Raw genomic sequence first — 12,945 nt, forward strand, 5'->3', positions numbered from 1 at the left:
AATACTATTATAATATTATAATAATATTAATATAATATTACTATTATATTACTATTATTACTATTAATATTACTATTATAATACTATTATACTATATATATACTATTATTAAAAACCACTCGGCGTAACAAAAGGGCATAGGGTGCGCTCAGAGACCACACGGGAACACAGTAAACCCCGAGAAAACAAAAATACGCACGGGGCGCAGCCCGGCAAATGCAATATTCCTCCAGCGAGAATCCGCTGGGGAAAATGTGCAAAAAGCACAGAACGTTCACAGACCTGCCCGCTGACAAACAAACAATCCCGCACAAAGACGAACCCAAAGAAACAAACTAAATACCTCCCCACTAATGACAGACAAGAGACAGGTGCGGGCTAGATCAGACAAAAACCAAAGAACACAGAAACATAGATCGGTGGCAGCTAGTAGACCGGCGACGACGACCAGCGAGCGCGGCCCGACCGAGGAGGGGCGCCATCCTCGGTGGATACTGTGACAATTTACAATTTCTAAACTTGAGAAAAAAAGGCTAACGTAAACAATAATCAAAATCAAGGTTTTCTTCCTCTCTTTCTCAGGTCTGCTTCAGCCCATTCTGAGTTCTGTAGCCCACATAGGTGTGTGGCATCTGCTCAGTATGAGCGCTGTCCGGTTGTGGGTCGTAGTTCGCCTGTAGTCTAGGACACTCCACTATCGTGGGGCTAAAACTCATCGTCAGCTCTTTCCTCCCATGCTGGATAGGCTCATTCTCATTCTTGGGGCTCGCAGGTTAACATATTACAATTCTTCATATAGTAGTTACAACAAAGCAAGGTTTCACCTTAACTCTCCTCTCCTCTTTAAAGAAAGATGCAGGGAAGTACTACAGATTATGCCACCACCCCCCCACCCCAGGCAATAATAGTCAGGATGAAACCTTGGATGCCATCTCTCCTCACTGACAGAATACACAGGCAGTGTCCAAAATATCAACCTATTCCCTTTATAGTGCACTACTTTTGACCAGGACCCACAGTGCCCTAAATAGGGGAAAGTGTCTCATTTAGGAGGCAGACCTTGTTTTTCTCTCTAAAGAACAGTTCTTACATAAATGACTGATTCATACCCTCTCACTGTACATCTACGGTTACGGCTTTGTAAAAACTGGGTTTTTTTTTTTTTCTTCTTCTTCTCAGTCATATTTTCCCAGGAGTCATTCAGGGTCGTTCAGAAGATAACGAGATTAATGCTTGATCAGATATGGCTTTCAGGGTCATGTGGATACATTGACTTTGGACTGAATATCAGATCTAGACATAATGCTTTGTATTTGATTTTATGTGTTTTTCAATTATACTAATCCTTTTATAGATTTTTTTTTTTTACATTGTTTTAATGTTATTGTTTTTTTTTTTTTACATTGTCTCACCTAAATCAATACATTTTTCTGATTGATTGTTATATCTTGTGTTGCATTTTTTATTTAGATATGTTCTAAATGGATCATGTTCCTATTTCACACGAGGTCAGATACGGTGGGGATAACAGGTTGAATAGGATCAACAAAGTACTTTAGTGTTGCCTTGAACCAAGGTGGAATCTGGTGTTTCATGCCCAGGTGTCAAGTGAATATTAAACTGTTGCTGCCTTAATGTAATTCTGTGTGTAGAAGCAGACCGGTGTATTTGTCGATTACAAGCTTGTTGAAGCCGATTCAATGAGACAAGGAATGAAATTGACTGGCTGATAGACCTGAATGTAAGCGTGTCTGTGTGTGTGTGTGTGTGTGTGTGTGTGTGTGTGTGTGTGTGTGTGTGCGTGTAAGCTTGTGTGTGTGTGTGTGTGTGTGTGTGTGTAAGCATGTGCTTGTGTGTGTGTGTGTGTGTGTAAGAGTGTGTGAAATTTTGCAGTCACAGCCTACTATACCGAAAAGCTTTTCTTCATTTTTATTTGTACCATTCGTTTGTATATCAAGGTGTTGGAAATCCAAACCAGCTCCTTTCTCCCTCGCTGGATAGGAAATCCAAACCAATTTCACAGCATTTTATCTGTGATTCATTTGAAACACACACACCACAACTCAGGTGACTGTATTTGTGATCAGGTCATCTACCTCGTCTGCCACAGTACACTCCCTCTCTACCTCGTCTGCCACAGCACACTCCCTCTTCTACCTCGTCTGCCACAGCACACTCCCTCTTCTACCTCGTCTGCCACAGCACACTCCCTCTCTACCTCGTCTGCCACAGCACACTCCCTCTTCTACCTCGTCTGCCACAGCACACTCCCTCATCTACCTCGTCTGCCACAGCACACTCCCTCATCTACCTCGTCTGCCACAGCACACTCCCTCATCTACCAAATCTGCCACAGCACACTCCCTCATCTACCAAATCTGCCACTGTCCCATCCTCCATCCTCTATGATTGAGTCACAGCTCAAAACTGATTCCTGTGTTGCTTCAGGTCAAGTGAACTTGTCCGACTCACTCACCTCAAAGTGGATTCAGCAAAACCTATTTTACATTTCTCCAGAGCATAACGCTAATCTCCGTCCTAATCTCCGTCCCTAATCTCCGTCCTAATCTCCGTCCTAATCTCCGTCCTAATCTCTGTCCCTAATCTCCGTCCTAAAACTTAAACCCTACTGTACAGTCCTTCCCTGATCTCTGTATGAGGTCAGATGGGCATCTGAGTCACAGAAATACAGGCAGAAAACAGAGATCTGGTTCCATAAATATGAACGCTGTGAGTCACCGAACGAAGAACTGGCTCCAGATTCACTTCAGCCTGATTACCTAACGCTTGTGTGAGTTATCACAACCCCATATGAAATCTTTGCTTTAGGTCAGACGGAGGTTTGACTGACAGAAATATCATTGGATTTCTATAGTCTGACTCACCTCCCAGTATACATCAAACTGGATGCAGCAAAACCTTTTTAATATTTTGGCCAAAGCTCAGAATATAAAATATTGATTTATTAAAAAAGGTCCAGATAATATTGATTTACACCGGAGCAAATATCATCTGATCCCCCGTGACCACAACGAGATAAGCTTTATCAATCAGCTACTCTTTAATGGCATAACATTTAACCAATGGTCCAAAATTACAGAAGTAAAAGTGGCGTATCATACAAGCAATGAAAAGTGTTTTATAAAAAACTAGTTCTCTCTGATGATACACAGGGTTCAGTTTTACATTGTTGTAAATTTCTCACTCCACTCTCAGTGATTCCAGTGTTAGAGCTCACTTAGGCAGAGAGACAGACAGAGATTGTTGCCTTTAAGCAAAGTAAAGGGTCGTGCACGTTCATGGTGATGGTTCACCGGCTCTTTCTGAGGGAGTGGACCTAGAGCCAGGGAAATAGACTGGCCCTTTCTGAGGGAGTGGAGCTAGAGCCAGGGAAATAGACTGGCCCTTTCTGAGGGAGTGGAGCTAGAGCCAGGGAAATAGACTGGCCCTTTCTGAGGGAGTGGAGCTAGAGCCAGGGAAATAGACTGGCCCTTTCTGAGGGAGTGGACCTAGAGCCAGGGAAATAGGCTGGCCCTTTCTGAGGGAGTGGAGCTAATAGACTGGCCCTTTCTGAGGGAGTGGACCTTGAGCCAGGGAAATAGACTGGCCCTTTCTGAGGGAGTGGAGCTAATAGACTGGCCCTTTCTGAGGGAGTGGAGCTAGAGCCAGGGAAATAGACTGGCCCTTTCTGAGGGAGTGGACCTTGAGCCAGGGAAATAGACTGGCCCTTTCTGAGGGAGTGGAGCTAATAGACTGGCCCTTTCTGAGGGAGTGGAGCTAGAGCCAGGGAAATAGACTGGCCCTTTCTGAGGGAGTGGACCTAGAGCCAGGGAAATAGACTGGCTCTTTCTGAGGGAGTGGACCTAGAGCCAGGGAAATAGACTGGATTCAAACCAGGGTGTCTGTAGTGACACCTCTAGCACTGAGATGCAGTGCCTTAGACCTCTGCGTCACCCAGGAGTATGACGCTTAACCAGACACAACTGTCTAAATTGATGGGTCAAGTGAAAGAAACGCTTTAACCCCAGTCACATCTTGATAAGTGGATGGGCCTCTACAGAAGGTGTAAACAGTACAGCGAAATGGTTACTTGCAAGGTAGCAATATCAAAAATAGATCAATATAAAGAAAGAAAATAACAAGTGTCAATGCCAGTAGAAAGAACAAAATAATATACAGTATGTACAAGAACAATATCAATAACAATAGTGATAGATGAGGTAGTTATATACCAACAATCAGGGGTGAAGTGGCTGAGCAGCAGGATAACAAAGAGTAGCAGCAACGTATGGTGTGTGTGTTAGGAGAGAATCATGAGAATAGAGGCACTGCAGATAGTGCTGATGACTGGCCCGTCTGAACCACGCATGAACAAGGGAATCTATATTCGGAAAGCCTGTTTCTGTCCGGTCCTTGATTTTGGTGCAGGGCATGTGATGTCCATAGCCTCTTCGCCACAAAACTCCCTGATCTTCTCAAAAATATATGTTTGTCTAGCTGTCTCCAGTCCAGGTGATGCTTGTACAGCCAGACCATCTATGGGAAGAAGGATGTCAGCTTTGCGCGGCAGCTGAAACCTGGTCCCGACTGAGTCTAAACGCTCCTTGGAAACAACACCAGACTCCAGAACATCGAAGCTGTAAAACAGGAAATAATTTTTAAAAATTGAAAAGACATGGCAACCTTGCACAACATCAATTCACCTCCCAAGTTTAGATAAGAAGAATAACCTCATACTATGCAATGAAAATGATATTCACCTGAAATGCTGGCACAGCTTGATCTGTGGCAGCGGCCTGAGGAATGGAGTCAGGTGTTGTTGCCAGCCATAGCTTTCCACCAGCACCGTACCATCCTCCAGTCCAACCAGCTGTGGGATGTTGACCCCTGTCACTGTGATGTCCTTCACCACACCAGCAATCTCAGACAAAGTGTTCACTCTGGTCTTTCTGACATGCTGATTGATGAGGCCGAAACAAACATGGTGTGGCCTGTGATCAGGAAGTGAAAGTCCAGACTGTGGTGGAGCTTGTGCATAGTTCGCCAGGCACAATACCAGATCACAAACTATTTGTTGTTTTGGCCATGGCATTTATCACAATTCAGGTCCACATGTGTTTCCCCAAGTCCTCCGTAGTTGGTGAAGAAATGGTGCATGTAATTGATGACAAATATTTTAGCATTATTATACAATAGATAGCCGTAATCACCATCAGACACGCCTGGCTAAATAGCAATACAAACCTATTGGCATAGCTAGCTAAAGTTAACCAAATAGGTTCAATGTTAGCTAGTTAGCTAGCTAACATTAGTCTATAACTAGCAATGCAAATGGCTTGCTGAGGTTTATTACTACACAGATCATACACATAATGGTAGCTAGCAAGCCAGCCATCTTATGTCAGCTAGCTAGCTAACAGTACGCTTTAACTTGGGGTCTTTTGTTTAGACATGTAGCTAGGAAGCTAAACAGTGAATCATTTACATTTACATTTTTTTTTTTTTTACATAATCATAATCCCAATCCATAGAGTACAAGCAATACAAACCGATTGTCATAGCCAGGTAAAGTTAACCGAATAGGTTCAATGTTAGCTAGCTATAACTAGCAATACAAACATTAGGCCTTGGTCAGGGAGGTCACCAAGAACCCAATGGTCACTCTGACAGAGCTCCAGAGTTCCTCTGTGGAGATGAGAGAACCTTCCAGAAGGACAACCATCTCTGCAGCACTCCACTAATTAGGCCTTTATGGTAAAGTGACCAAACGCAAGTAAAAGGCACATGACAGCCCGCTTGGATTTTGTCAAAAGGCACCTAAAGACTCTCAGACCATGAGAAAAATAATTCTCTGGTCTGATGAAACCAAGATTGAATTATTTGGCCTGAATGCCAAGTGTCACGTCTGGAGGAAACCTGGCACCATCCCTACGGTGAAGCATGGTGGTGGCAGCATCATGCTGTGGGGATGTTTTTCAGCAGCAGGGACTGGGGACTAGTCAGAATCGAGGCAAATAGCAAAGTACAGGGAGATCCTTGATGAAAAACTGGTCCAGAGCTCTCAGGACCTCTGACTGGGGCAAAGGTTTACCTTCCAACAGGACAACGACCTAATCACACAGCCAAGACAACGCAGGAGTGGCTTCGGGACAAGTCTCTGAATGTCCTTTTGTAGCTCAGCCAGGGTCAATGCCAAAATTGCTTCATCAAAGCACTGAGTAAAGGGTCTGAACACTTATGTAAATGTGATATTTCAGGGTTTTTTTCTCATAAATTTGCAAACATTTCTAAAAACCTGTTTCTGCTTTGTCATCATGGGGTATTGTGTGTAGATTGATGATGAAAAAAAACTAACAATTTAATCATTTTTAAAGTAAGGCTGTAACATAACAAAATGTGGAAAAGTCAAGGGGTCTGAATACTTTCTGAAGGCACTGTATATACTGTATAAATTGTTAATTTGTATGTGTTGGGCTTTAGCTGACATTACTCTTTACAGAGTCAAGTAACATAGTATTTGCGAAACATTGAATATTTACATTCATGGACTTTGAAATACATTTTATAACTTTGTCCCAGAAGCATATAACTGCAGGACACTCCCGTATCATATAAAGGAATGTGCCTCCCTGATTTAAGAGAACCAGTGAACAGTTGGGATTTGGGGCCAACTTCATCGTAAAACATTTCCTTGGTATTAAATACAGTCTGTGAACAAACTTAGAATGTATAAATTGATGCCAAGGTCATATTTTTTCATATTCTGTTCCATAACTTTATCAGCAACGTTACATTTCATTTTGTGCCACTCGAGTATACTATACAGACACAAGTGTACTATACAGTCTGCACAGCTGCGTAGGGGAAACCACTCGAGTCGCATAAAAATGAAAATATAACATGGCGGAGTGGCAGAGTGAAGTTCGGAATGACACAATTTCATGTGTATAAATTCTAAAAACCTGCATCACTTAGCTTAAGAGTTTGCTGTTTCTAAAAGGACATATTTGAGTGTTTTCTTAGCCTTTTTTTCATGTTTTTTTCAGGGCCCCCATACTGCACAACAAGAACGAGTAGGGGATTCACTGTTTGGGGTAAGTTACACAAAAACAGGTGAAAGTAAAATAAGGTATCCGGATTCTTCTATAATATTCCATTGACATCAAAAATGTAGATTTTTTTTGTAAAAAAACTATTTCTCCTTTAAAGATTCACTTCGCCATTTCCTGGTTGCTAAAATTCTGATAGTCCTCATTTCAGTTTATGTGACAAAACAAGCAAGTATAGTGTAGAGAATCATTGTACCAGCTAAACCACTTTGAGATATATTTTCCATAGCCAAAAATATGAACTATTGGGGTGGCAGGTAGCCTAGTGGGTAGAGCATTGGGCCAGTAACCAAAAGGTTGCTGGATTGAATCCCTGAGCTGACAAGGTAAAAATCAGTTGTTCTGCCCCTGAACAAGGCAGTTAACCCACTGTTCACCAGTAGGCTGTCATTGTAAATAACGATTTGTTCTTATCTGACTTGCCTAGCTAAATTAAAGGTTCAATTAAAAAAAAAAATCATTCATTAACAGATTTGTATGCCACTACAAGCTTTAATGACAGATTTTTTTTAATGATTTATTTCAACTTTAATTATCAGTAAATGTCTTAGTTTTGTAAGAACTTATTAGGCCTGTACAAAGTCAGTGGCTGATGGAGAGTAATAAACACATTTAAATCACAACAGTATCATAGAGTATATTACCCCTGATGATGCAGTATATCCGATTTGCTTTAGTTTTGACGTAAGGACTTGGACATTAGACTCCCAAGTGTTTTGACGTAAGGACATGGACATTAGACTCCCAAGTGTTTTGACGTAAGGACATGGTCATTAGACTCCCAAGTGTTTTGACGTAAGGACATGGTCATTAGACTCCCAAGTGTTTTGACGTAAGGACATGGTCATTAGACTCCCAAGTGTTTAGACGTAAGGACATGGTCATTAGACTCCCAAGTGTTTTGACGTAAGGACATGGTCATTAGACTCCCAAGTGTTTTGACGTAAGGACATGGACATTAGACTCCCAAGTGTTTTGACGTAAGGACATGGTCATTAGACTCCCAAGTGTTTTGACGTAAGGACATGGTCATTAGACTCCCAAGTGTTTAGACGTAAGGACATGGTCATTAGACTCCCAAGTGTTTTGACGTAAGGACATGGTCATTAGACTCCCAAGTCTTTGACTGTTACGCTAGGTACATTATGTATAAATAGCATAAATGAAATGAGCCCTCCACACATACACAATATTAACTCTGCATGTTTGTTTGTCAACCCTCTTGTATGCAAATACATGCAAATGTGCGTATTGCCTAGTGTGTTAATGTCGACAGATTATTATTAACTATAGGGAACTCCTCTTTCCACAACAGAATGTCTGCTAGTTGTTGAAACACGCAGAGAAGGTAAACGTCAACAGATATATAACTAAGGGGACTTTTCCGTTTCCCCCACAACATCATCCTTCTGCAAAACAAAGGAAGTGTAATGATATTTTTAAACGCTACAAATAATTCATTGAGGCAGCCACATCATACCCATAGCTGGCTCTGTACTACTAGTAGCCACTTAGTCATAATTTTTTTTGGGGGGGGTCTTTCGCTAGCCCACATAGGTTCCTAATCTCCCAACCTCATAGCTAGCTGTGAAGAAGCATTTTCAGGCTATCAATCAAGTTAGAGCGTACCGTCCGTTTGTATACCGTCCATTTTCAATTAAATTCGCTCATTTTCATGCAGCAGGCTTGCCAGCTAACATTAGCAGCTATCTGAGCTGGCAAGACTACTGACAAGGTTGATATACTTTAGAAAAGCAATAACTAAAAATACTGAATAAGACTCACATTCCTTCAGCAGTGAAAGTAAGAAGGTATGGTCCGGGACTTGCATCCCTGCCGTACCGGTAAAATGTGAACGTATTGCAATAATTCAAACGAAATGGCAAGAAAACTTTTAATTACACAATTTTTTAACATTCAAATCAAATCAAATGTATTTATAAAGCCCTTCTTACATCAGCTGATATCTCAAAGTGCTGTACAGAAACCCAGCCTAAAACCCCCAAACAGCAAGCAATGCAGGTGTAGAAGCACGGTGGCAAGGAAAAACACCCTAGAAAGGCCAAAACCTAGGAAGAAACCTAGAGAGGAACCAGGCTGAGGGGTGGCCAGTCCTCTTCTGGCTGTGCCGGGTGAAGATTATAACAGCACATGGCCAAGATGTTAAAATGTTCATAGATGACCAGCAGGGTCAAATAATAATAATCACAGTGGTTGTCGAGGGTGCAACAGGTCAGTACCTCAAGAGTAAATGTCAGTTGGCTTTTCATAGCCGATCATTGAGAGTATCTGTACCGCTCCTGCTGTCTCTAGAGAGTTGAAAACAGCAGGTCTGGGACAAGGTAGCACGTCCGGTGAACAGGTCAGGGTTCCATAGCCGCAGGCAGAACAGTTGAAACTGGAGCAGCAGCACGGCCAGGTGAACTGGGGACAGCAAGGAGTCATCATGCCAGGTAGTCCTGAGGCATGGTCCTAGGGCTCGGGTCCTCCAAGAGAGAGAGAGAGAGAGAGAAAGAAAGAAAGAAATAGAGAAAGAGAGAATTAGAGAGAGCATACTTAAATTCACACAGGAAACCGGATAAGACAGGAGAAATACTCCAGATATAACAGACTGACCCTAGCCCCCAACATTAACTGCATGTCAGATAGATAAAAAATGAGAGAATTTACTTGAAAACAAATGGTATACACTTCAAATTGAGTAGTGTCTTGACAAGAAACGCTAAAATGTTGCCAAGGCGGAGACTTGCTTAGACACTAGTGGACAGATCAATTTCAGGTTACAAGTGTATTTGTCATTACACTTTTAAGGTTTTTTGTAACAGATGTCTCTTGCCATTCACCAAATTGCAGATGCACAGTGCACTGTTTGAATGCTGGAATTTTTTTTTTTTTTCAGAGTGTACAAACAGGCGCGGGTAGCCAACAGGATGTGATTGTTTGACAATCATATGAAAACACAATTACGCCACATTACAACATGATAATAGTTGTTATATGACACATGTTTACTAAGCCTACTAGACCCACAAAGATCAAATGAATTGAATAGGGATTCAATATGCAATCTATGATTAGATCCCCAGAAATAGAAACACGAGGTCCCGTACTGTTTGGATTCACCCCCTGCAATCATTTCACTCGTTTACCAGATTTTAGCAGAGATACAGAGAAGCATATTTAGTTACTTTAGTAAAAACAGAACCACAAGCCAGGAGGATACAGACAGCTCAAGAGGCATCCTTAAATATGCAGGAAATATACCTTTAAAAAAAAAAAATGGACATAGATTTAAGAATAAGGCTCTACTGTAGATTGCAGGAAATAGCTGTTTCAGGTGTTTGAAAAATGCTAATTTCTCCAATTTACGGCTTAGAACGGTGTTCCACCCAGGAGTATGATGCTTATGCTCTCTGCCCACCTCTATCTTTACCCCTTCCCCTCTCTCTTTCTCCATCCCTCCGGACAACCCAACAGCCATCCTAACGTACTTTGTGGCCCCGTCAGATTCGTCGGGGAGCGTGACGCGCCCTGTATGGGGAAATAGATGTAGAAGAAGAAGAAATGTCTTGCATGAGAACGAGAAAATATTATTATATTCCGTTGACGTCTTATACAATTTTCGAACAGTCCTCCGACAACCCAGATGTTTTTTTTGTTGTGTCCTGAATGGCACCATATATCGTATGTAGTGCACTACTGTTGACCAGAGCCCTATGGTCCTAGTGCACTAGATATGGAAAAGAGCGTTATTAGGGACGCATACCCTGCTGGGTTCTTTATCACCCTTTTACAGAAATGGTGCAGAGGTCTCGCTGGATATTCCGAGTCTGCTTTACAGGTTTTATGTCTGTTTGTTCACTGTGTTTGTGTGTGTGTGTGTGTGTGTGTGTGTGTTTGTGTGTGTTTTATGTCAGTTCGCTGTGCCTGCATACATTTTGGGTGTAAATGAGCCTGTTTAGATGAATTTAGAGGCCTGTGTGTTGGCAATGGATCAGCCCACAGCCCATCTAGATTAACGATATATGTGTGTGTCCATGTCCGTGTGTGTGTGTGTGTGTGTGTGTGTGTGTGTGTGTGTGTGTGTGTGTGTGTGTGTGTGTGTGTGTGTGTGTGTGTGTGTGTGTGTGTGTGTGTGTGTGTGTGTGTGTGTGTGTGTGTGTGTGTGTGTGTGTGTCTGTGTGTGTGTGTGCAGGAGGTGATAAAACGTGTCTGTTGTTAGCTCTCTGTCTGATCTGTGGCCTGGGATTCAGCTGCAGCTAAGTCCTGAACATTACTGAGTATTAATGGCCTACTGCTAACCGGGAGCACTATTGTATAGCTCTGTGTACTGTACCAGTCTCTGTATACCAGCTTTTTTGTACCAGTCTCTGTATATCAGCTTTTTTGTACTAGTCTCTGTATATCAGCTTTTCTGTACCAGTCTCTGTATACCAGCTTTTCTGTACCAGTCTCTGTAGATGAATTTAGAGGCAATGGATTGTGTTCGCAATGGATCAGCCCACAGCCCATCTAGATTAACGATGTGTGTGTGTGTGTGTGTGTGTGTCCTCCTACACTGCTGTGCAAGAGAGCGCTGGTATCCCACTATAACATGAGCTGCAGATTTTCTTGATTTAACCAATCATTTTGGTTTAAAAGTTGAGAGCTTACCACATTACTAAGCCAAATTGAGCTACTTTGCAAAGCTGGAAAGGACAATGTGAACAGAAAATATTCAAGCCGTCCCCACAGGGGCATGTCACGTTCCAACTTTATGTATATCATATCACCATGGGAACCCTCAACGCTGCTCTAGACTAAATCACCCTCTGACTGGTCGTTTGTCAATCTGGTCTGTTTTTTGGGATATTTACGCTGTCAATAATGAGAGACGCCTCAGTTTGAAGACAGGAATGTCCTCTTAATGGATAATTACACCCTGTATGTCTGTCTCCACCCGGCACAGCCAGAAGAGGACTGGCCACCTTTCATTGCCTGGTTCCTCTCTAGGTTTCTTCCTAGGTTTTGGCCTTTCTAGGGAGTTTTTCCTAGCCACCGTGCTTCTACACCTGCATTGCTTGCTGTTTGGGGGTTTTAGGCTGGGTTTCTGTACAGCACATTGAGATATCAGCTGATGTAAGAAGGGCTATATAAATACATTTGATTTGATTTGATTTGTCACTCATGAGACAGATGCACATTGTCATCGACCAAGAAAAAGGGGGCACCATTGATTGAGAAACATGTTGTATTTTATAAGGACCTCAGTAGCTGTTGCCAAGGCAGCAGCTGCTCTTCCTGGGAATAAGATCAGGCGATATATCCCATTGGATGACTGTGGTAGTTACATCATGAATATCCTCATTGCTTGTAGGAGTTGTCAGGGACGACCTGGAGTGAACCGTGGACATGCAGATCTCCTCTTTTCTGAAACTCTAATCCGTACAACTTGTCCCTGTGGGTTTGGTTTAGCAACATCTCCAGTCTACATAGCAGTGCCATCATTCCCTTTATTAATGATATAAAGAGGATATTTTGAAATTTTCCAAAAGGGAAACTGAGTCCTGAAAATCACAGCTATCCAACCTAGTTCTGTAGCTATCCTGTAGTTCTAGAACTATCCACCCTAGTTCTGGAGATATCCTGTAGTTCTAGAACTATCCACCCTAGTTCTGTAGCTATCCTGTAGTTCTAGAACTATCCACCCTAGTTCTGGAGATATCCTGTAGTTCTAGAACTATCCACCCTAGTTCTGTAGCTATCCTGTAGTTCTAGAACTATCCACCCTAGTTCTGTAGCTATCCTGTAGTTCTAGAACTATCCACCCTAGTTCTGGAGATATCCTGTAGTTCTA

The sequence above is a fragment of the Salmo salar genome, chromosome 12 (assembly GCF_965601325.2).
Source record: "Salmo salar chromosome 12, fSalSal1, whole genome shotgun sequence".
Classification (NCBI taxonomy): domain Eukaryota; kingdom Metazoa; phylum Chordata; class Actinopteri; order Salmoniformes; family Salmonidae; genus Salmo; species Salmo salar.